The sequence below is a fragment of the Malus domestica genome, chromosome 03, assembly GCF_042453785.1.
Source record: "Malus domestica chromosome 03, GDT2T_hap1".
NCBI lineage: Eukaryota > Viridiplantae > Streptophyta > Magnoliopsida > Rosales > Rosaceae > Malus > Malus domestica.
Genome location: NC_091663.1, coordinates 33,540,089 through 33,566,314, shown reverse-complemented (window position 1 = coordinate 33,566,314; position 26,226 = coordinate 33,540,089). Strand labels below are relative to the sequence as shown.

Below are 26,226 nucleotides of genomic sequence, written 5' to 3'. Positions count from 1 at the left end.
ATTGAGATTCAGAATTTCTTAACTTACCAGGCTATCTTGGATGGTTGTGAAAGATTTTTCAGTCATTGCTTTGTCATTGACGAGACTGTTGAGAAAAGAGGTTATGTATGAGTGGGAAGGAAATTGTGAGCAAAGGATTCAACAACTGAAGTATTTCCTCACTCATGCACGTATTTTGGTATTCCCAGAGAATAGTGGTAATCATAAATTTTTAGTGATGTTTCTTGAATGGTATTGGATGCATGTTGATGCAAATGTTAGGGTGATTGCATACGTTTCACGATAAATGGAATCTCATAAGATGAATTACCCTACGGGTGACTTAGAAATCATGATTACCATTCTTGCTGTGAAGTTATGAAGGCATTATATTTGGTAAGAATGCAAGATTTTTACGAATCCAAAAAGTCTTCAATATCCATTACTTGGAAGGATTTTGATATGAGGCAGCGAAAGTGAATTGTATTGCTTAATGAACATGATTGTACGATCAGGGTGATCGTAAAGTTTGTTCTAACTGAAGCACTTGGTGAGAAGACTACAGTAAGATTAATGTCTGGCACGTTTGCCAAGAGTATCATCTTGTGGATTGAAAACCAACGGAAGAAAAATTAAGAATGGAAGATCGAGAAGAAGTTATACTTGTTAAATTTCAAGTTAGGCCTGTTTGGTAAGGTCGTACTTGAAACTTAAATGCTTGACGAAGAAATTTAAGAATTAACCAAGGTAGAGAAAGAAGGTAAGTTAAATCCTAAGTTAATCGGACTTAAGTGATTATCGAAAAGTTGGTGAAGTTGCTTACAAGCTTGTGATGCCCTCAGAATTGGTTAAGGTGCAAAACATATTTTATGATTCGATGCGTTGTCACTAGGTGGCAGATTCGTCACATGAGATTCTGGTGTAACTATTGAGAATTAAATTGGATTCAACTTGATAAGGAATCAAGGACGACTTTGGATTGGAAAAAGAAGGTCCTGAGAATTAAGACAGAGTAAGTAGTAAAAGCTTTGTGAAGGAAATCATTCAGTAGAAAAGTATGTGGGAGAAAGAGAATCGGATGAGAAAGATTTACCCGAAGCTATTGTTGGAGTATGGTTGATTTAGTTGGTTGCTGGAATTTCGGGGACGAAATTCTATAAGGAGGGAAGATTGTCACAGCCCGTCCCGGAATTTTAATTCCGAGGACATGAAAAGACGAAAATGCCCTTAAACGGGACTAAGGGGCGAAAATTTAACAATTTGGATTGAGTTGGACACGTGGGATCCCCACACCCCTCAATCCTCTCCCTATTTTCTGCATACTGTCTCTCTCTCTCCTCCCTCACGAATCTCTCTCTCTGTCACTCTTCTTCTCCGTTCGAACAAACCAACCACAAAACAACCTTAAACTTCCACCAACGACGGAGTTAAGACCACCATCGAACTCCTGGAGACTCCACGATCACGTAGACACCAATTTCAGGTAAGTTTTACTTCGGAAAACCTAGATTCTAAACTCCCCGTGAAAGTGCACTGTTCATGATCTTCGAATTGACTTTGTTTTAGGACAATCCAAGCTCACAGTGAGCTTAGTGAGGTTCCAAGGAAGCTCGGAGTGCTTCGTTGGAAGTTTTTGGACGTAAGAACACGGAGATCGATAAGTTCAAAGTTTGGCCGGAGCTTTCGAGGCATTTTCCGGCGAATCCCCGGCGAGTTAGGCGTCGAGGTAGGTATCAATCTCTTCGTCTCGTCAAGTACTACAACTTTCCTTTTTGTTTCACTCAATTTCGTTGAGTATTGAAGAAGTTATACTCATTTGAAAAATACCCAGTTTCCGGCGACCTTCGAGGCTTTCGAGGCAGTTTCCGGCCAAACTACGGCGAACTAGGTGTTGGGAAAGGTATCATTCTCTTTGTCTCTTCAAGGGCTACAACTTTCGTTTTTGAATCACTTGATTTCGTTGAGAAATGACAAAGTTATGGCAATTTGAAAAACTGCCCAGAAAACGGCCGCCGGAAAAACCAGTCCGGCGACCCAGGGAAGAAGAAGGTGCTACAGTAAAAATAAAAAATAAAAATAAAATTATTTTAAAAATATGTCGACGTCCGTGACGTCGAGTAGATCACTGTGGTATATTCATATACCTAAATTGAACACCGTATGAGAAAGTTATTGAAGATTGTTGGTTAGGTGTTCAAATAACGTTTTATAGTTTTCACATTTAGGTGAAAATGTGAATTGATGATCCGACCGTTGGATCGTCACCAAACTTTGATACGTTGTAATACGTAATATTTGAGGATTATTGGAACTTACGGATTGGGAATCCGAGTTACGGATCTTCCGGAATTGGAATTGTAAGTCCATAATATAAAATGTTAACCGTCACTTAGTTTTGGAAATTGACGGAGATCCGACCGTTGGATGGTAATGAAATTTTAGGATGTTGTCCTAGAGGTATAATGTGGACCTCTGGAAGTTATGGATTTAAAATCTGAGGGGTGGATCTTCCGGATCAATCTACGTAGTGACGTATTTTATATAAGTTATATATTCTATCGATATGAATTCTGAGGTTGGAATTGATTATTGTTTTAGGCGCCGATCGTCATGACGCCTTGGCGTATTGTGCTAGGGAGTTGTAGGGCGAACTCCAGGTGAGTGGGCAGTTTTGTTTTCCGTATATATATATATACTTAACGTTTTCCCAGAAATTGAAAATGCATGAAATTATGTTTAAAATGAAATGCATATGAGTTATGTGGAAAAACGGGAAGTGAAATACCATGCATAGAATTGATATGAAAAGTATATAGAAATGTGAGTTGAAATGCCATGCATGAATTAATATATGATGCATATGTATGAATTGGTGCGGTGGACGCACAGGTAAGAATTGATTTATGATGCATATGTATGAAATGGTGCGGTGGACGCACAGATGAGTATTTAATTACTGTTATGATGATGATGATATATATTGAGCTCAAATCCTGCACCATGGTTTAGTGCTTATAGTATTCACCGCATCGCACGCTCGCCTTGGATCCAAGTAGATGCTAGTCGTACAGTCCACGCGGAGTGGGTACGACAGACCAGTCGCGAGAGTGTTAGTGAGATTCCGACTGGTGGGTGACCTTAGATTATGTGCACAGATGATTTATGAGAAGCACTAGAGCGTAACTTGTGTGCAGAAGGCCGGACGGGTCACAGAGGTGACTCCGGTAGAGTGATAATGATAGATTTTGAGCTCTAGGTTCAACCGTATAGGGCTATTAGAGGGCCTACGGTTGATTACTTTCTTGCACCTGATATGATTATGTTGATGCATTCATACCTTATTACTGTTGAGATGATGTGGCATGGCATAATTAATATGAGAAATGTTGAGATGACATGGCATGGCATGATTGATAAAGAGATAATGTTGAGATAGTAAAAATGAAGTTTTGAGAATATATATGTATATTTATATTTTACATTTCTGGGAAAGTATACAGGTTTTACGGAGAGGGGTTACAACGTTTTGAGAAATGTTTGGATTTGGAAAAGAATTGTTTTACTGACCCACTCAATTTTGGTTTTGCGCCCCTCCAGGTTCAGGAATCACAAAGGTGTGGTGACTACGAGGAATTCGACGGTGTTCTGACAGATTGGACAAAATTAGGACTCACCTTCGGGTGTATCAATTTAAATTGTATCTTAAAGCTTCCGTACTGTGCAAATGGTTACGTCACTCTCACGTGACGGCCAGCATGCCCTCCTTCGGGACGGGGTGTGTCATACATGTTACTAATATTTATGATACAAGAAAGGTAAATTTCCATATGGGGTTAATTGCTAATCATAATTAGGGTGACTAATAATATTTATTGACATAATTAGGGTTTTGTGGTATAAGTTGTAAATATGTTGTAATAATTGGTTACATATTTGTCTACATGGTAGTCTATTTGAATTTTGGGTTTTATTTGAATATTTACTATTAGGTGGGTTTTTGTTTGGAAAATAGGAATTTCAAGGGTCTTTCTCTAAAGAACCCTAAAAATAAAAGAAAATTGGACTTAGTCAAAATGACATTTTGGGCCAAGTCATCAAAAAAAAAAAAATTAAAGAACCAAAACAACGTCATTTTTGGCCAAGTCTTAAAAAATAAAAATAAAACAAAACAAAACAAAACAAAAAAATTGCTCTTCTTCTTCGTGGTCGTCTTCCTTGTGAAGACGCCGCACACCCTGCAACCCTAAACCCAGATGACAAAGCCTTTGACTTCGAGTTACCCAGAGGACATAGCCATGCAGGAGAAGTATATCTTCTGCTGCCTAATCTATCCCCCAAGTAGATGCGGTAGCTTCTCTAGCTGGAGTTCCCCCAAGATGATGTGGCATCTTCTCTTGACACTTGTAGTATTTGTCCCCTACACAGAAGAATCCTTTTCCCAACTTGATTTTCCAGAAAGAGTTTCTGATTTGTCCTCAAATTCAATAATATCTTCAAAGACAGGCCTATCTAAACCAGAGTCAGAGTTCTGGCGACAAGCATGATTATGCTAATTCATCTACCACCATAAGATCATCAACTTCTGCCACCAGTGCTCCCGTAGTTGATTCTTTTCCATTTGTTGTGGTCACCATATGCAGAAAGTTGAAAACATCTAGTCCACCCTCTTGATTCAATCCTCCCCGAAAAAAAAATATTTAAATTAAATGGCACGGAATTCCAGCAGCAGATTAAACTACTCCATACAACTGAGAAAAGCCACAAGTATGTTAAAAATCATATTTACCTCTCTAGTGTCCCACAGGATATCAAACCTCGATCCACTACCAACAGCAACATGTTTACCTCATGAACAGGATGCAACTATGCTTGACAAAGAATCCATGTCCATGTGGCACTTTTCAGCTGCTCTCTCAAAGCACCTTTCATGGTGTAATGAAACTGCAATTAGTTGTGATTGTAGTTAATCTAACCACGAACTAAAGGTACATGCTATTCACAGAATTAGGCAAAAGAATTCAATTACTCACAAAAAGTGTTGCTTCTGTAAATGCTACTTAAATATTCAATGCTCGAGATAGTGCTTTATATCCACTACAATTGAGGCCGACAAAATTTCCACCACGTCATGCTATTTGCCAGGAGGATAAGCTGCTCCTTCAGAACACCTTTTGCCGCTGCGTAATCAATCCAAAAATGTATTCTTAGCAGGAAAGTAGGATAAGTATCTCATATCACCCAGAGTTGGTATAATATGATCCAATTTTTCTTGAAAATTAAAAAAGTTAAATTACATAAGATGCACAATACAGGCCTAAAAAAACGTGGCATGCTGGAGGAACCACAAACACAGCAATTACAGAAAAATTGAAAATTCAAAAGGAGGTTCATACTTAATGAAGATCATTCACATGAAAGGCTGATCCATAATTAGGGTTTAAATAATATAGTATAGAAAATAAATCATTGTATAATAAAGTACACATACAAATATACACTCACAGAAGCTACTGGACAGTAAAGGTGATAATTTCCTAGCAATGCAGCTGCAAAATATGATCCACCAAACACAATATTATCACGATTACTTAACGTGTGTCTGAATTCTACTTTACAAACTTGTTAACGAACGATAAAAAGGGCAAGCTAGTATCAAACAGCAGATTTTGACACAAGTAACTATTTAGTTGGTACCGTATGAGCTAAATTTCCGATTTTTTTTTTCCTGTGTACTTCTTGATTGGTATTGGTCCTATTGGATGAATCTTTCATTCTTTCTAGAATCAGGAGTTTTTTCCTATATTTTCTCTTGACAGAAGATGTATTGACTATTGAGTAATGAACGTGGCTTGGAGACAACTAAGTCAATGTCTAAAATTATGAGTTTCAAGCTGTACCAAAACATAAAATGACTAACAAAGTTTTGAGTTGGTGTCAATACATACAGCTTGGAATAAATTATTTAGGTTATCTTGCCTAATGCTAAGTGACACCGATAAAACAAAATACACAGCACGACTACAACCCATAATATAAACAATTAACCACAAAACATGGCTTCTGAATCCTGATACAGATGATTCGCACTACAAAGAAGGAAAACTGTGAACCTCCGATTTACCTGAACTGCTTGACCAAAAGCACAAGACACTCCCAATAGTTCTTGAATCTGTTTGTTGGCATACGGGGTGGAACGCCTAGTGCCAATTAGGTGAAGCACAGGGAGGAAAGAATCGAGAATAATTCTCCATGCATCACCGCTTTGCTTGACAACAGATTTCTCCAGAACAACATCCAAAACCCACTCACCCTTTTGAGCTTTATTTGGGCTTCTAATCCTAGTTGTTGTATCTGGATAAATCCAAAATTATATTTGCTAAGCAAATCCGATGGTCACCTGTCCATTTTAGAGACATTAAGACTTTACTAGTAGAAGAGTTAGAAGAGTTATAAAAAAAAGTTTCCAGCAGTTAACAACATGTCCACCATCTAGTAAGTCAAAGAAAAAAACTGCTCCAATCTGATCAATGTATCATGAAAGGACTCTCTCTCAATTCAGGCGCAGCATTACTAATGCTTACAGCTAAAACGTCCAAAGCTTCAGTGTATCCGTCAAGGCCACTGCACTAATCCAAACTGTTCCTCCAATTTTCTAGCAATAGTGTCTGTTGAGAATTAAGCTGCATTCTTGCTTTAGAAGTTACCCTGCAGAAGCTAAACCTGCAGATGAAATCAAAAAGGAGCTGAGAAATGTGAAGAAATTAAGACTTTACTAAATCAGGAGTAGCCATTGAAATTCAACGGCTAGTTTCTTTTACTAGTTTAAGAAAGTTACAGCTGGTGTTTTTCTTTCTTTTGTCTTGTTAATTGGACTGAGCCTTCCCATCTTCTTCCAAGTGGATGGATGATATCCTCTAATAACCATTTATGGTCGGAGAGGAGTTCTAGGTTCCTAGATAAAGGATCTGATTTTAGACCGGCTGTAAAAAGATATAGTCTTTTGTAATTTGTCTTTTGAGATATATGAAAAAATACATCGACTCTTGCTCTTCCCTCTCTCTCTTGAAAGAAACAAATTTCTTCAAACCCTTGCTCAAAGTTTCAATCTTTTTTATCAACCTAATCGATATGCCTGGTACCATTTCAAACATGGTATCAGAGCTATTGGTCTGATTCCGAAGAAAGGGCGTTATACTGTGAGAGAAATCCAACTCCGGAAAAAAAAAAACAGAAAACCTTAAAGGTGGTTCTTTTATTGTGACTCTTCGTATTCTAGCTCAAGAAATGGCTGGATCGAGCACATCTGGTGGTGATTTACGAACACCACAATTTAATGGATCAAACTACGATTTTTGGGCCATTAAAATGGAAACCATTCTCATAGCCTACGATCTATGGGATGTGGTTGAAGCTGGGTTACCTGAACAACAAACTCCCAGAGAAGAAGGCTCTGAGGAAGAAGGAGAAAGCGAGACGGAAAACATTCCGGTTGAAGCTCCTGTTGTTACAAAGGAGGAGAGGATCAAGAATGCCAAGGCGTTGAGTCTCATCCAAAGTGCAATCACTGATGAGCTTTTTCCCAGAATCCGAAATGAGAAGACTGCAAAGGGTGCCTGGGAAATCTTGAGAAGAGAGTTCAGAGGAGATAAAAAGGTACGAGCAGTGAAATTACAAGCCATTAGAGCAGATTTTGAATATTTAAGGATGAATGATGTTGAATCTCTGGATGACTATTTGGCTCGGTTCTTTGAGATAGTAAACAACCTGAAATCTCTAGGAGAAGATGTAACCGAAAAAAGGATTGTTCAAAAGCTGTTGATGAGTCTAAATAGGAGATATAAGTCCATAGTGTCAATCATTGAGGAAACCAGAGATCTGGACAGTATTAGAGTTGAAGAAGTCCTAGCCTCAGTGAAAGTCTATGATAAAAGAGAAGACTTGCATGATGAAAGAGATAAATACACTGGTACAGAGAGGGCCTTCAGCAGTCTCAAGGTTGGAGGAAACGGAAGCAGTAATGGAAATTTCAAAGGCTCTCAGTATAAGACAAACTCAAAATGGACTCAATATAAAAAGGGGAAGAACTGGTCTCAGAATGGGAACTGGAGCAATACCAGTGGATCAAACTGGAACAACAACTCTGGAGGAAGTTGGAACAATAAGTTCAATCCACAGAACAAGCAAGGGAGTAATAGTCAAAGTGGTGTGAAACCACAGTGTCAAGTCTGCGAGAAATACCATTTTGGTGTGTGTAGATATAAAGGAAAAGCTAAGTGTGGAAAGTGCAATAGGTTTGGTCATATGGCAAAAGACTGTGATAACAACAGACAAGTGGCTAATTGTGCCAAGGAAGAAGATGTAACCACTGGTACAATGTTCTATGCTTGTCACTCAGCATCAATAGAACAAGATAAATCTGTGTGGTTTGTGGATAGCGCTTGCAGCAATCACATGACTTCTCAAGAGTCTCTTCTATTGAATCTTGACAGATCAGTGACTTGTAGAGTTAAAATGGGGACTGGAGATTTGGTTCAAGCAACAGGCAAGGGAACACTGGTAGTAAATACAAAGCATGGGAAGAGATACATCAATGAAGTCCTGTTGGTTCCAGGATTAGATGAAAACCTGCTGAGTGTTGGTCAAATGATGGAACACGGCTACTATGTTCTGTTTGGAGGCAACATGGCTGTGATCTTCGATGACAGCAACCTTGAGAATGTGGTAGCCAAGGTAGTAATGACAGGGAACAGATGCTTTCCATTGTCTCTTGAATCTATAAATCCAGTGGCCAGAAAAGCATCAATTGAAGAACAGTCTTGGATTTGGCATAAAAGGCTAGGTCACTTGAACTTTGCAAGTCTGAAAAGGATGCAGAAAGAAGGGTTGGTGCTTGGTTTGCCTGAACTATCTGAAATGAAAGAAATCTGTGAGAGTTGTGTGTCTGGGAAGATGCATAGGGAACCATTTGATAAAGAGAAAGCTTGGAGAGCTAGTAATCCATTAGAACTGGTACACACAGATGTTTGTGGACCAATGCAGAATGAATCCATTGGTGGCAACAGATATTTCATAACATTCATAGATGATTTCTCAAGAATGTGTTGGGTGTACTTTCTTAGAAACAAATCTGATGTGTTCAATGTGTTTAAAAAATTCAAAGTCCTTGTGGAACTACGAAGTGGTTTTAAGCTCAAGAAGCTGAGAAGTGACAGAGGAGGTGAATATACATCCCATGAATTCTCAGACTTCTGTTCCAGCACTGGAATGGAGAGGCAATTGACAGTAGCATATTCTCCTCAGCAAAATGGAGTTGCTGAGAGAAGAAATAGAACCATTTGTGAAATGGCAAAATCTATGATGGCTGAGAAGAACATTCCTGTGATTTTCTGGGCTGAAGCAGTTGGAACTTCAGTATATCTGCAAAATAGATGTCCTACAATCTCAGTAAAGGGCAAGACTCCATTTGAAGCCTTCACAGGAAGAAAGCCAGGTGTAAAACACATGAGAATGTTCGGATGTATCTGTTATAGTCACATTCCATCCAAGCTTAGACAGAAGTTTGATGACAAAGCAAGCAAAGGAATTTTTATGGGGTATGGCAGTTGTGAAAAAGGTTACCGAATCTATAATCTTCAAACAGAGAAGATTATTCTCTCAAGGAGTGTAATGTTTGATGAGAATAAGACCTGGAACTGGCAAAGCAAGCAAGATGAATCTGTCTACATACCTCTCACTATTGGAAATGAAAACACTGAGATGACAGAAACTGAAGAACATTTTCATGAACCTCATAGTATTGACTCTTCAAATCCTACTCAATTAATCTCAGATGATGAACATGTTCCTGGAAGCAACATTGCCAGTACAAGTCAAAGCTCAACACCAAGCAATACACCAGTAAAGCTGAGAAGCTTGGAGGACATTTATGCAAGATGTAACATGACCATTATTGAACCTGAAACTTATCATGAAGCCATTGAAGACAATGCATGGAAGGAAGCAATGAATTCTGAGATTGAAACCATTGAGAAGAATGGAACTTGGAAGCTGGTGGAAAGACCTGCAGACAAGCCTGTCATAGGAGTCAAATGGGTGTTCAAAACCAAACTGAATCTCGATGGATCAGTTCAAAAACACAAGGCTAGACTTGTGGCAAAAGGATATGCTCAGAAACCTGGTATTGACTACAATGAAACCTTTGCCCCAGTGGCAAGGTTGGATACAATTCGAACTTTGATTGCACTTGCAGCACAAAAGGGTTGGAAATTGTTCCAACTAGATGTTAAGTCAGCCTTCTTAAATGGAGTGCTTGAGGAGGAGGTTTACACTGAGCAACCCGAGGGTTTTGAAGTAAAAAATGCAAGTCACAAGGTCTATAAGTTGAAGAAGGCTCTCTATGGTTTGAAGCAGGCTCCTAGAGCCTGGTACAGTGAGATTGACACTTATCTCACAAACTGCAATTTCAAAAGAAGCATAAGTGAGGCTACCTTATACACTAGAACTGATGATGAAGGAAATATGATCATAGTCTCTATATATGTTGATGATATAGTATACACTGGAGGTAGCAATACACTGCTCAGTGAGTTTAAAAGAGACATGATGCAGAAATATGAGATGATTGACTTAGGACTCTTACATCATTTCTTGGGAATGGGAGTTCTACAAACTGAAAGAGGGGTTTTTATTCATCAAAGCAAATATGCAAAGTCCTTACTTGTAAAGTTTGGTCTGGAGGATTGTAAGTCAGTGACAATACCTCTACCAACAGGAGAGAAACTGAAGAAAGTTGATGGAAGTGAGTTGACTGATGAAGGGTTGTTCAGGAAAATAGTTGGCAGTTTGCTATATTTAACTGCAACTAGGCCTGATATAATGTATGCAACCAGTTTGCTATCAAGGTTCATGCATGGTCCCACGAAGAAGCACATGGGTATAGCTAAAAGAGTTCTTAGATACATTCAAGGTACTCTCAGCTATGGCATTGAATTTACAAGGGACAAGGATGCTGTTTTGATTGGATTTTGTGACTCAGATTGGGCTGGCAGTGAAGATGACAGTAGGAGCACATCCGGGTATGCATTCAGTTTTGGTAGTGGTACATTTTCATGGGCCTCAGTCAAGCAAAACACAGTTGCATTGTCAACTGCAGAAGCTGAGTATGTCTCAGCAGCAGGAGCAACAGCTCAAGCCATCTGGCTAAGATTTGTTTTGGATGATTTTGGTGAATTGCAAGCTGATGCAACACCATTGTTTTGTGATAACATGTCTGCAATATCGATGGTAAAAAATCCTGTTTTTCATCAGAGAACCAGACACATAAACAGGAAATATCATTTTATTCGAGAAGCATTGCAGCAAGGATCCATTGATGTGAAGTACTGCAGAAGTGAAGAGCAGTTGGCAGATATATTTACAAAAGCTTTGCCTAAAGATCGATTCAATTACTTGAGGATGAAGTTAGGAGTAAAGCCAGTAAGCAGCTTAGGAGAGGCTGTTGAGAATTAAGCTGCATTCTTGCTTTAGAAGTTACCCTGCAGAAGCTAAACCTGCAGATGAAATAAAAAAGGAGCTGAGAAATGTGAAGAAATTAAGACTTTACTAAATCAGGAGTAGCCATTGAAATTCAACGGCTAGTTTCTTTTACTAGTTTAAGAAAGTTACAGCTGGTGTTTTTCTTTCTTTTGTCTTGTTAATTGGACTGAGCCTTCCCATCTTCTTCCAAGTGGATGGATGATATCCTCTAATAACCATTTATGGTCGGAGAGGAGTTCTAGGTTCCTAGATAAAGGATCTGATTTTAGACCGGCTGTAAAAAGATATAGTCTTTTGTAATTTGTCTTTTGAGATATATGAAAAATACATCGACTCTTGCTCTTCCCTCTCTCTCTCTTGAAAGAAACAAATTTCTTCAAACCCTTGCTCAAAGTTTCAATCTTTTTTATCAACCTAATCGATATGCCTGGTACCATTTCAAACAGTGTCCAACCAAATCACCAAAAAAAAAAAAGCATACCATACCCATGCAGTTCCACAAAGCTTTACTTGCCTCCTCAAAATACAATGTTTTCAACTAATAAATTAATTACTATAAAAGGGACGAAAGTGCACAACTCAACCTAGAATCAAATGATGAATATTTCAACTGAATTCTTGCACATTTCAGTAGCTTGAAGGAAGAACATCAAGCACGGGGAGTCAGATGTTTCTCTTATCAAGATGATCTGCCCATATTACTATGGTGGACTTTGTGCTGGTGGTGTTTCTCTTATCAAGCTATTGTGTTTTCAACTCCCTTTCCTTTCAGAACTTTTTCCTTCCTTTATCTTAGTGAAGCATAAGGATGCAAGTTTCTAGTTATTACCTCACTCAGAATAAGGACCCCTCTCCTTGCATCCTGGCATGGCATGCCACATACTCATAACTGACAAGATACATTCCGTCCCTCAGGGATATGACAAGTGCTACATCTGGACCAAAAAAAAAAAAAAAGACAGAAGGAGATATTACTAGCTGAAAATTTATTCATACATTTTCTTAGATCCTAGGTGAAAGGTTATGTTGAAAACTTATTTGCTCGAAAAAAATTATGGGTCAAAAGAAACAGGGAACCAGAACCAGAGTATGTAGAATAGTACCAGTTACAGCATATAGTGCACACAATGCATGAAGGTGGAGTGAACGATCCTGTAGACAATGAAAGGTTGTTTAGGAAGTATTACATCCAAATCAAATGTAATAGGTTTTGAAACTTGAAATAGATGAAAAACAACTACTGCTACTGATCATAATGCCTATTAAACTACTACACTCTATATAATAGTGCTAAGCAGGAGAGATATAATTCCATGACAGAGGAACTATAACCAATTATTGAACCTTGTGCCATGAGTCTAGCATTTCAAATTCAAATTATGCCTGTGAATGTGCTATCATCATACAGAAAGTTAATAAAGACGGACCAATGGCGTCATACATAAGCAGCACATCAACATCCTTCGTATTAAACTCCACCAAGTACCAAATATGGCCTTTCAATATCATGGAATAGTTACTTAGAAAAATCAAGGGCATACCAGGTGACGCATTGGGACAGCGGTCAAAGTTCCAAATCTGCCATTAATTCTCCCAACAATTTCATGAACCTGGCTTGTAAGTTTGATCTGCGGAATGCAATATATGTAATTTATACCTCATAATCAAGATAAAACAAAGAAATGAAACGAATTAATAGATCCTAGCCTATCCTACACGCAACTAAGGGTACAAAAACCACTTGACAAAGCATCTTAAGGAGGGGGCATACACTCTGGAACATCTGTTCTTGTTGGCACCATTATTTTTTCAAATGATTCCTCACCATATCAAATCACATGGTGCAGCTACCCTCGTTGTCACTGGATTGAAGCCAACACGGAGCACCATTGAAGAAAGCTTATTTATATCTTACCAGTAATACCACCTGCAGGTCTAAAGTCCGTGGGAATAACAACAGCGCTGATACTCCTCCAATAGCCGCCGGCTAATGATCAAACCTCAATACTTCTCCCCTGAGTTATAATATAGAATATCACTTTGTAAAAAAAAAAATATGCTAAGTTCAGCATACATGGTTTATAACAGCAAGACAATTGAAGTTATTAGCCATCAATAGATAAACATTGAGGAGTTCATATTGAAAGAATAATCTAAAATATATTGATTGAGAATTCAAGATGAAGGTTTTGTGCATAACTATAAATATATAGATTAGTGATTGAGCAATCCACATTTTGTTACTTTAACGAAATCTTACAAAGAAAGAGTTGCGTGCGCGAAAATCAAAGATACACCTTTCCATGACGAAAGAGGTCCCTCTAATTTATGTACAGATGTGGGAATCTAGTTGACATCCTAAACTTTACAATTAAGGTTGACAAGGAACTAAAGGCGTTAACAAGTCTCATGTGATGTATTGACATGAAGATATAGCAAAGGTTCACAGCCCAGACCAGATTTAGGTGTGTCGGCATCATTTTAACAGCACCGGATGGGCCACGAGTTGATCCATCAACCTTACATAACAAGTTGCACCATAAGTCTGTACTTTGCCACGTTGGGTTTGCGGAATAGATATGGAATAAAGCAGGAAATGTAGCAGAAACATACCTTTGAAAAATTAACTCTAATCAACAAGAATTGGTCTGGCTGAAGGGATTGGTCTAGCAGAATGGCTTGACAATGAGTTGCATCTGATAGAAAAGAGAAATAAGTAATTATTGCAATAAGATCACTGCTAAGTATATGTCATAACGAAAGACAAACATTAAATTCAAAATGTAATTCACATGCCTTTTAATTCCACCCGCAACCAATCTTGTGTGCATACCAAAGCCTCTCAAATGTCAGGATTCAGTGAGCTTCGACATTCATCAAGCACTCTACCACCAGCGTTGAATGCCGATTCTGGCGCAATATTTGACATAGGAGTTCCCAGAACGTCACGTGCCATCATGGACAAAATAGGGTATCTTGGCGTGTGGACCTTCCGCCAATTTAATTTCTTAAAATCACAACTGCACGGAAAGATTGGTTCCTCTAGATACTTGTCCGAGTCTGATATCATGTTTTGGCTCTGAGGGTCTCGTAGAGAAATTTATCAAATCCTTTCAATCAATCCCTACTATCAGTGCTAGTACTGGGTAAGCTGCTACCAGGCAAAGCTGGACCTTGATCTACCATTGTTGAGCATCGAAAAGTTCCTTGAGGCCATCGGAAACTTCCTTAATCCTATCCAGAGCAGTACTACCGTATATTTGAGAGTAGTAATACTCCACCAACTTCAATTTGAATTGGGGATCCAAGATTGCTGCTACTGCCAAAGCCAAACTGCACTTGCTGGAGTACTTAACAAACTTAGCTTTCATCTTTAGTGCCCTAGAACTAAGAAATTTGTCCGGGCTCTTGCACCATCAGTTAATTGTGTTAGGAATGTCGGTACTACAAGATAGAGAATGCACAAAGTAAAGTAGAAAATGGACACCAAAAATTTATGTGGTTCGGCAATTTATGCCTACGTCCACCAAACAAGGATCAATCTTCACTATATGAAAAGATGAGTACAACAAGAGTAGTCTTACCAAGCCAAAGACAAGGCTTGATGGATACAAGAAAGTAGGACACACACTTTCTATCACACTAAACTTCACTCACACAATGTGTAGTGGAACACTCCCACTCTCACTCTTGGAGTGGAACTCTAGCTTTGGACTTGATCCTTTGCTACTCACTACTCTCTTGATTTGTTGGTTCACTACAACATCACACCTATATTTATAGGTGAGGGTTTAGCATTCTACTAGTTTCTAGTGTATTCTTCAAACCTCTAGCATAGAAAGATCTAGACTAGCCACAAAAGTGTGGCTTCTAGATCTTTCCATTTGCAACCAAGGAAGCTAGTACTCTCTAGCTTCTTCCATCAACTTAATAACATGCTAGAATTGTCTAGCATGCACCAGCCATCTCTCTTGCTTACTAGAATAATCTAGAACATTGATCATGGGCTGGACCATATACCAACAATCTCCCCCTCCAGTCCATGAGGGAGGAATTCCGATCATGACTCCAAGTTACCTGGAGTCCATCCCAGCAGCCTTAATGCAGAATTCCAACTTTGATTTTGTGACCTCCTTTGTCAACATGTCTGAAGAATTATTATCGGTATGAATCTTCTTCAGCTGTAGCATCTTGTTCTCGATAGCATCTCTAATCCAGTGATAACGAATATCAATGTGCTTGGTGCGTGAATGGTATGCAGTGTTCTTGCTCAAATCCAGAGCACTCTGACTATCACAATAAACGCCATAATCACTTTGCTTCAAACCCAACTCTTGGAGAAACCGCTTCAGCCACAACAACTCCTTGCATGCTTCTGTAGCGGCTATGTATTCAGCCTCGGTTGTAGACAAAGCAACACACTTTTGCAACTTGGATTGCCAAGACACGGCTCCCCCTGCAAAAGTAAACAAGTACCCAGACGTAGATTTTCTACCATCCAGGTCACCTCCCATGTCAGCATCTGTAAATCCTTCCAAGATTGGTTTGGAACCGCCAAAGCACAAGCACATCTTAGAAGTCCCCTTCAAATATCTGAGAATCCACTTAACAGCTTCCCAATGGTCTTTCCCTGGATTAGAGAGAAACCTGCTCACCACACCTACTGCATGAGCAATATCTGGCCGTGTGCACACCATTGCATACATGATACTTCCTACTGCTGAAGAGTAGGGAACAACTGCCATTTTCTCCTTTTCTTCATATGTTTTTGGACACGACTCTTTGCTCAACTTGATATGATTGGCTAAAGGTGAGCTTACCGATTTGGCTGTTTTCATGTTGAACCTTTCAAGCACCCGTTCAACATACTTTTCTTGTGACAGCCACAACTTCTTGGATTTTCTGTCACGAATTATCTCCATGCCCAAAATCTGCTTGGCTGGCCTTAAGTCCTTCATGTCAAAGGACTTAGATAACTCTTCTTTGAGCTTTTTAATCATAAAAGCATCTTGACCGACAATCAACATGTCATCAACATAAAGCAACAAAATGATGAATTTACCTCCAGAAAATTGTTTGATATAGACACAAGAGTCAGCATGAGTTCTCTTGTACCCATTACTCACCATGAATGAGTTGAACTTCTTATTCCACTGTCTCGGAGCCTGCTTAAGACCATATAAACTTTTCTTGAGCTTGCACACCAAATTTTCTTTACCTTTGACTTCAAAGCCTTTGGGTTGCTCCATGTATATCTCCTCTTCTAAATTGCCGTGGAGAAATGCAGTTTTAACATCTAACTGCTCGAGCTCAAGATCCATGCTTGCTGCCATACCAAGGATAACTCGAATGGAAGTCATCTTCACCACCGGTGAGAAAATCTCATCAAAGTCAACTCCTTTCTTTTGACCAAAACCTTTGACAACCAAACGAGCCTTGTACCTTGTCATGTTGTCGTCTCTTTTCAATTTGAACACCCACTTGTTTTTCAATGCTTTCCTGCCCTTTGGAAGCTCCACCAGCTCATAGGTATCATTCTTTGATAAGGAATCCATCTCCGACTCCATTGCCTTCATCCATTTGTCACTGTCGTTATGAGCTCTGGCATCCTCATATGTTTCGGGCTCTCCATAATTAGTCAACATGATATACTCTGATGAAGAATACTTGGTAGACGGTCTTCGACTTCTGATGGATCTTCTGACCTGATCTTCATTCTCTTGCGGGGCTAGAGGCTCCCCCTGATTGGATTCTCCTTGAATCTGCTCTTCTTGACTAGGCTCCCCCTGATCAGCAATCTCATGGTCTGGCACATCTTGATCAGGCTCCTCTTGATCAGCATTATCTGATTCTGCAGGCACTTCATTGGCAGTTGCTTCAGGGATGTCATCGTGACTTTCTTCATCTGAAGCTAATGGATCAACTCCTCTGACTGCGCCATCTGGTTGTGCCTCTTTATCCGAATCCCCAATTGTTTGATCTTCATAAAAGACCACGTCTCTACTTCGGATAAACTTCTTCTGGTATGGGTCCCATAATCTGTAACCAAAATCTTCACCGCCATAACCAAGAAAGATGCACGGTGTAGCTTTGTAGTCTAACTTCGATCTCTGCTCTTTGGGCACATGCACAAAAGCTTTGCAACCAAACACCTTCAGATGAGAGTAAGACACATCATTACCAGTCCATACTCTCTCTGGAACATCAAGACCTAATGGTACTGATGGAGATCGGTTGATCAAATAGCAGGCTGTCCTTACAGCTTCACCCCAGAACTGCTTAGATAACTTTGCAGTCCTCAACATACACCTGACTTTCTCCATGATGGTTCGGTTCATTCTTTCAGCAACACCGTTATGTTGTGGAGTTCCAGGAACTGTCTTCTCATGACGTATGCCATGTTTTACACAATACTCTCTAAACTGGTGAGATGTGTACTCGCCGCCGTTGTCGCTACGAAGGCACTTGAGAGGTTTCCCAATTTCCCTCTCCAACATGGCATGGAACTCCTGGAATGTCTGAAACACCTGATCTTTGGATTTCAACAAATACACCCACACCCTTCGTGAAGCATCATCAATATAAGTAACAAAATATTTATTTCTTCCAAGTGACTCGACTTCCATGGGACCACCCACATCTGAATAAACAAGATCTAACAAGTTTCCTTTCTTTGTAGATGGAACAGAAAAACTAACTCTTCTTTGTTTTCCGAATAAACAATGCTCACAAGAGTTTAACGACGTACCTTTGGCAAAGGGAATATGAGACTTCTTTGCCAAAACTTGTAGGCCTTTCTCGCTCATGTGGCCTAGCCTCTTATGCCACAAGTCTAGAGATGAGTCTTCCACAGCATTCAACTCACCTTTCAAAACCTTGGCATTTGACCGGTACAACGTACAACAAAGTCGTGCTCTTGCTACCACCATTAAGCCTTTAGTAAGCTTCAATTTTCCTTCGCCAATATGGTGATAATATCCTTGTCGATCAAGGGTACCGATGGATATCAGATTGAGACGTATATCAGGAATATGTCTCACATCTTTCAACATCAATTGGCAGCCGAGATTAGTTCTTAAGCAGATATCACCAATTCCAAGAATTTTGGAATAGCTTTCATTCCCCATCTTCACTATGCCAAAGTCACCTTCTTTGTATGTACTGAAGAACTCCCGTTTGGACGTAGCATGGAAGGAAGCTCCATTATCAAAGATCCATTCAATGTCTCTGTCAGAGTTGCCCATATGCAGACATTCACCAACAGACAATATTTCTGGTACATCACCACATATGACAGCGGTGGTATTGCCAGTATCATCTTTCTTCTGATTGTTTCCTTCCCTTTGCTCTCTCTTCCAAACTCGACAATTTTTCTTCATATGGCCTTCTTTGCCACAATGGTGGCATGCACCCCTGAACCTTGACTTGGATCGGCTAAGACTCCTGCCATGACCTCTAGGCCCTCTACTCGTGCTTCTTCCGCGGTTCTCTGTGACAAATACTTGGCTGCTATCTGTGCCAGAAATCTTTCTCCTTGTATCTTCATTGAGCATGCTATTTTTAACATTATCAAGAGTAAGAACATCATTAGAAGCAGAGTTACTTATACTCACCACAAAGGTCTCCCAACTGTCTGGCAAGGATCCAAGTAACAAGAGCGCTTGTAGCTCGTCCTCGATCGTCATTTTCATAGTAGCCAACTGGTTGATGATATTCTGGAAATTGTTCAAGTGTTCTGCTACACTTAAACCATCCTTGTACTTCACATTGATGAGCTCTTTGATCAAGAAGGCTTTCTTGGCTGGGGTCTTCTTCTCGAACAAGGACTCAAGCTTCGTCCAAAACTCGCGAGCATTGGTTTCATTAGACACATGGTGAAAAACACTATCATCCACCCATTGTCTAATTGTGCCAATAGCCTTGCGATTCATCTTCTTCCACTCGGCATCGGACATGCTCTCGGGCTTAGCGGCATCTCCTTCAATTGGCTCATGCAAATCCTTGCAATAGAGAATGTCCTCCATCCTTGGCTTCCATGTTACCCAATTGGAGTTGGTGAGTTTGATCATAGTGCCACTTCCTTCCATCTCGTAGTACGAGCCAACCGGGCTCTGATACCACTTGTTAGGAATGTCGGTACTACAAGATAGAGAATGCACAAAGTAAAGTAGAAAATGGACACCAAAAATTTATGTGGTTCGGCAATTTATGCCTACGTCCACCAAACAAGGATCAATCTTCACTATATGAAAAGATGAGTACAACAAGAGTAGTCTTACCAAGCCAAAGACAAGGCTTGATGGATACAAGAAAGTAGGACACACACTTTCTATCACACTAAACTTCACTCACACAATGTGTAGTGGAACACTCTCACTCTCACTCTTGGAGTGGAACTCTAGCTTTGGACTTGATCCTTTGCTACTCACTACTCTCTTGATTTGTTGGTTCACTACAACATCACACCCATATTTATAGGTGAGGGTTTGGCATTCTACTAGTTTCTAGTGTATTCTTCAAACCTCTAGCATAGAAAGATCTAGACTAGCCACAAAAGTGTGGCTTCTAGATCTTTCCATTTGCAACCAAGGAAGCTAGTACTCTCTAGCTTCTTCCATCAACTTAATAACATGCTAGAATTGTCTAGCATGCACCAGCCATCTCTCTTGCTTACTAGAATAATCTAGAACATTGATCATGGGCTGGACCATATACCAACAAATTGGATGTGAACATGACAAATCTAACGAAAATATATGCTCGCAGTTGGACATTTATTGCCAGAAAAAACATTAGTGATTCCAAAAGTTTCAGATAAACTGTAGCAAACCTCGTACATTCCCATTCTGTGTCAGTTAAAGCTGATGTGTATGAAGGGTCATGCTCTTGCAGGAGAGAAAATGCACCCCTGTACTCTAAGGCTGTTTCAAGCATTAGACATGTTGAATTCCATCGAACTGGGAAATCAAGAATTAATCTCCTCTGACTCTTTCGTAAGTCAATCATTCATTCAATACAATATACAGAGCAAATGAAGAAGTCAAAATATACAGAGAAAATATTACATCACTTTCTCTCTCTAAAACTCCTTTTCCCTTTTCCTTTTTTTGGGTCGCTATGCATTGAGTTGCAAAGATGAAGGAAAAAAAAAATTGATTGGCATGGTGCACCCGAATCAAACGCGCATGACGAAATTAGAGACTAAGGCAACATGGAGCGATTGTTAGTTTTATCATGCAAAATGACGATTTTTGCGTTTTAAGGGCCAAAATGGGATCAAAATTGAGTTCTATGAATAAAGTGGAGGGAATTTTGAGATTTAGGAATAAGGAGACGATTTTTATTTTATAAAGAACAAAATGAGATTAAAATCGAATTGCAGAAGCGTAGCTATAAATAAACTTTAATAAAAAGGAAAGTTTACTACAATATTTTAAAGGAATACAAATCTTATCAGGGCCCTTCTAGTCGTATTCTATTATTCCATTGATGCATGGTACAAAAACATTATGTCAAATTTATATATCCATGTATGTCTGCCACATTTCATCATATATCTGCTTGCACTAGTGGATGGATGAGGGCATGCTTCAACACAAAATGTATCTCTTCCTCAAGCCTAAAGCCTCTCTAGCTAATCTATGAGCAACAAGGTTGCTATCTATAGGCATGTAAAACAAGGACTAAGTAAAGGAAGGAGCTAATCATTTCATTACTAGAGAAACAATAAGCACATTATTAGCTAGCTAGGATGGGAGACAGCCACTCAGGCACCCTTCCATCCTAACAAGATTCGAAAATTGGCATGATTTCATGAACGAGGTTAAGATTGGCCGACACATTCATATTTAAATGTCAAGTAGTGAAGGAAGTTGAGATTTTATTGCAATATTATTGACAATGGAGAAAACAATAATTTATGGTACTTCGGAGAGTGGGATACTCCGGATTTTTTGAACCATTAAATCTTGCAGTTTGTTTGAAAAAAGATATAATGGTTAAAAAATTCGAAATCCGAGCACCATAAAAAATTTCCAAAGTGGCTCTTGGAGGGTTTCTCAACTTTCCGATTTGATGGATTTCTTAAAAGGGTTTTTATCATAAATGGTCTCTGAAATTGATCTTCACCATCAAGATGATCCCTGAAATTAAAAAACAATAAATGTAATCCCTAAAAATAGGCGTCGCAAATCAATATGATCCTTCCACTACAATTCTGTAAAAAAAAATTGTTATCTGCTGATGTGGGTTTAATAATTAATTAAAAAAGTTGTCTAAATACCTTTTTGCACAATGATTTTTTTTTTCTTATAGTAGGGTATACTCCGAAGAGAGATCCCTTCCATAAATTCTCATAGGCACAAGGCTTAACCAAGGCCTAAGAGGCGATATGAAAATAGTTTCCAACCAACAATAAACTCACCTCGGTTATAACCTCATTATCCCAAGGCAGACCTTGCCGTTCTTTGCATTACCAGACCACCAGGGAATTGTCGAACAAGCTATCCAATATTAAGGTTGTGAGGATGTTGATCGTCTAAATGTTAATGGTGATGTCCCAGAAGTTGTTGCCAATAGGCCAAGCTGTCACCAAATGTGACATCGATCCAGGTTCAATTCGGTGAAGGGTGTTGAGTGTGTAAAGATGGGTGTATTGAGATTTTTTATTTTATTTTAGAAAATAGAAAGCGCAGGAGGTAGAGAAATGTGGACTGGGTTTGGATGTGATTGCAAGACTGGGTTTTTGGGTTGACAATTTTTTTTTATTAACTATTAAATTATTAAGCCTATTTGTAATTTTTAAAATTTAATTAGACTTGTGTGATCCATTTATGCGTCACATCAACACATAACAGAGTTTTTGATAGAATTGTGGCAGAAGGACTACATTGATTTAAGACTTTAGTTGCGGAACTACATTGATCAATCTTCAATTTCAGATACCATTTTGATGTTGCAAGTCAACTTCAGGGACCATTTTGATGTCGTGGGTCAATTTCATGAATTATTTGTGAGAAAAATGACTTATGGGGCCTATTTATGTGCCAAATAAGCACTTAACAGAATTTTTAACAGAATTGTGATAGAATGACCATATTGATTTGCGAATTGCGACACCTATTTTCAGGGACTACATTAAGTGATTTTCAATTTCAAGGACCATCTTGATGGTGATGATCAATTTCAAGGACAATTTGTGATAAAACCCCATCTTAAAATCCTCACAAATCAGTTGTGTCTGACAGCTTGCAAAATATATGAACCACAATGATATGTTGGCCATGATACCATAGGATGAATTAGATATCTTATGTCAATTATGTAAATATTTTGCAGTAATGCTTTGTTTTAAAGAAAACTAACGAAAAATCTAAAAAAACTTCTATTTTAATGAAAAGCCATTTTTAAAAGTATAGTGAATAGTATAAGGGAAATGTATAAATGTGGTTTTTCGTTAAAAGTGAACAGTACCAGAAATAGTTTGTTAAAACTCCCTTTGTTTTATCGTAGAAAAAGTTGCAACTATATAAAGATGTGTTCAAATTCCCTAATACTAATTTTAACCACAACATAAATGAATCATACAGAAGATGTTGCCAAAATCAGAAATTAGGGTGACAAATGTGTTTAGGCACGGGGAGGTGCCTAATATTTCATCTTGGACACCTAATTCCGTTCATAATTTCAACACCCTTTTCAAAATGAATTTTGTAATCGAGAATTTTTGCTTATGCGTGGGACTGTACGCAGAATTTTGTTTTGGGTTTCCAGACCGCCACTTTCCCTCGAAATTGTTCCATTGGAACTACTAGTTTTAGGGGCGTCAAAGTTCCGTTCTGGAAGCCCTTCGTGCCACGGCTATTGGATTAGACTTATGGTGTTCATCATGAAGGATTGGGTTTTGAGAGAAATCTTTGGGAGTATGTTATCTCATGTTTTTGTGTTAATGGTCTGAAGATCCTGTGGATTTGCAATTCTGGTGACGTTTCGGCGATCCTGGTGGTGGTTGGCCCGTTTTGATGGTGGCTACGGCGGCAACAGACGTTTATCAAGCATAGCTGCTTTTAATATTTTGTGTGTACGATTTTGTATGGACTTTGGGGTGTCTTTGTGAACCTCTTTTTGAGTTGGGCTGTATGTTATCTCCTTTACATCTAATCTGATGAAAATTATTTGAAAAAAGAAAAAGAAAAAAAAAGAACAAGATGACAAATCGTGTTGGATGTCTAGTGGCGATTGGGCGAAATGCACCAAGGAATCAGTTCATTGTGGTAACAACTTAATTAATACTACTTAGGCTTGGGCCGGCGGCAGCCCCTGCTCCCTTCTTTGCAAAAGCCTCCACAAACCCTAGCAAACCTTTAGCTGCCAGTCCCTGCTTAGGCTTGGGCCGGCGGCAGCCCCTCCCTCCTCCTTCTAGCATTCCCCTCCTCCTAGTCTCTCCACCCCTTGCTTCTTACTCCTTGTCCCCTTGTTGCGACCCATACATCTTTCCTTTCGTTCCGCACCCCCGACCTCCTCCCCTCGCTGCCCTCTTTTCTTTCTTTCTCTGTTCCTAGGTCTGCCCAGCACTTTCTCCCCGCATTCTTCTGTGCGCAACCTAGTTTTCATGGCTTTGTTGAGAGCCCCGACCCACTTCCCCGATTTATTGCCATACATGGCTCCTATTTGGGGCTTAGATATGCGGTTATGGGTGGATCTTTGGGTTGTTTGGTGGGTATTTGACTAGCCTTCGTTGGTTTTTGCCTTTCTTGCCTGGTTGGTGGCAGTCATGCCTACTGGGGGTTTTCGTTTATTCGGACTCGTATAACTTCTGATTCCTAGGTGGGGTTGCACATAGAGCGTTCTTGGCGGCAGTTTCTTGGGCACCTCCAGTGATGGTGTGCATATTTGCCAGTAGATTTTTTTCTCGGTTGTTTGGACTTTTCGAGGGCTTTTCCCTTGGTACTATCATTTGGTCCTCTGTGGGTTCGTGGTGGTGGTGGGGATGGCGGTACCGTGTCATGGGTGGTTTTAGCTTGGCAACCCTTCTACCATCCATGTTGTTGCCGTTATTTCTTGCCATAATTGCGACCAACACCGGTCGGAGGAATGTCTGGCGGCTCTTTGTGCTATCATGTTTTATTCAGGTGTTTGGATGTTGGTGGTGTTCCGACGACTATGATGGCTCTGGCTGGATTCCTTTCTGCCCCACCCTTCTGAGTTTGTCCTGGCTACAACTGGCCTCACTCTGCTGTCGACATTCTACACGTGCCTCTAACTCTGCTACCCATGCCTACTGCCAAGTTGCAGCGGTATCTCCATTGTGGACACGTCACCTTGTTCTTTTGTTTTTTTTTTGTACTTTAGTTTAGTTTTTTATGCCTAGTCTGTGTTACTTCGGCAAGTGTTTTGTGTTGATTTTTGCGAATTTTGTAGTCTCGCTATCTCGCGAGGGCTTTGGTGAGGATTCGGTGTTTGGTATGTCATTCTATGGGACATATTAAACTCGGGATTCCTCGTTGTAGTGGTATGATGTGTGTGATGGCCGTATAAGGATTTTTAAATTATTTGTAATTTGTGCTTATTCTCTCCAGATCAAGAAATTGATCACTGGAGCATATGTACCCATCTGACATCCTTGTAAGTGGTTCATTATGGTAATGAAATTTTGTCGTCTCCTTAAAAAAATAAAAAATAAAAAATTAATATTGTAACTCAAGAAAAGTGAGAGAAGCCAATTAGCACTATGGTCTATTGATATTTCTTTTCACTTGTAAGTGAGAGGTCATAGTTTGATTCTTGCCAAAGACGAGTTTGAACCATAATATTGTTAACTCATTGTGAGGCTACACCCAACCTCTCATTTTTAATGTATATCGTTTGTTTAAAACTAAAAAGAGTGAGAAGTCAAAATAAATTGTTTTATTTTTCCTTGAGAAAACCAAACTTAAAGATCAAAATATCATATAATAAACAAGCCCCACAAAGAGGAGAAATGTCTCAAAATAGATAAAACCAAAACCCCATAAAATTAATAAACAAAGCAACCACCCGAGAACAACATGCAAGTGTCCGTACAGTATGTTGTTTTCTCTTCCAAACATCTCTTATTATGGCTCCAATTTGGGGTCACGGCTTCGACAAAAATATTAGGATAAAATTGCCTCTTAACCAAAAAAATTCAAAAGCAGCCCAATATAATATATCAAATAATGCATTGGTAATTTGGTAATTTTGTCATCATAAAATATAATATAAATATAAATAGGAAGAGAGAAAAGAATAAAAAAATGGAAGGATGAGTAAAAGTTGATGGTGCCCACGTGAAGGGAAAAGAAAAATATATATAAAAAAAAAGGAAACTCATGAATGTTGTGTTCAAAATATCTTAAGAGGCGCGTAGCGCCGATGATAAATTAGTACATTTTTTTTTTTAAATTAGTACCTTACAATAGACTAGCAATAATGTGATTCAATCAGATGTTCATGAAATATTATTATCTCTATTTTTAAATACTTTCAAAACATCTTAAGAGACGTATAATGTCGTTTATAAAAAAAGTCTTTCCCATACGGATAATAATGTGATTCGGCGGTTATAAAAAAAAGTCTTTCACGTGCGGATAATAATGTGATTAAATTAGTTGTCAAATGATTGTTTTTTTTAACAAACGATATTATCTATATTAAAGGGGAGGGGAGTGGGCTTAGCCTTACAATGAGCTAGCA

General features: G+C 39.1%; 2 long non-coding RNA genes across 3 annotated transcripts; one reads left to right on the top strand and one right to left on the bottom strand.

Annotated features, from left to right (window-relative positions):
• Window positions 1-1,150: 1,150 nt before the first annotated feature.
• LOC139194549 (uncharacterized) lies at window positions 1,151-26,226 on the top strand. Of its 2 annotated transcripts, XR_011579505.1 has the most exons (6): window positions 1,151-1,462; window positions 1,546-1,705; window positions 1,811-1,879; window positions 2,578-2,636; window positions 3,577-3,794; window positions 26,107-26,226. It is a non-coding gene; the product is annotated as an uncharacterized lncRNA (long non-coding RNA). The 2 variants fall into 2 exon arrangements; XR_011579504.1 differs by lacking the exon at window positions 26,107-26,226 and having other exon boundaries at window positions 3,577-3,937.
• LOC139194552 (uncharacterized) lies at window positions 4,598-5,141 on the bottom strand. Its single transcript, XR_011579508.1, has 3 exons — window positions 5,010-5,141; window positions 4,825-4,901; window positions 4,598-4,727 (listed from the first exon to the last, which is right to left on the bottom strand). It is a non-coding gene; the product is annotated as an uncharacterized lncRNA (long non-coding RNA).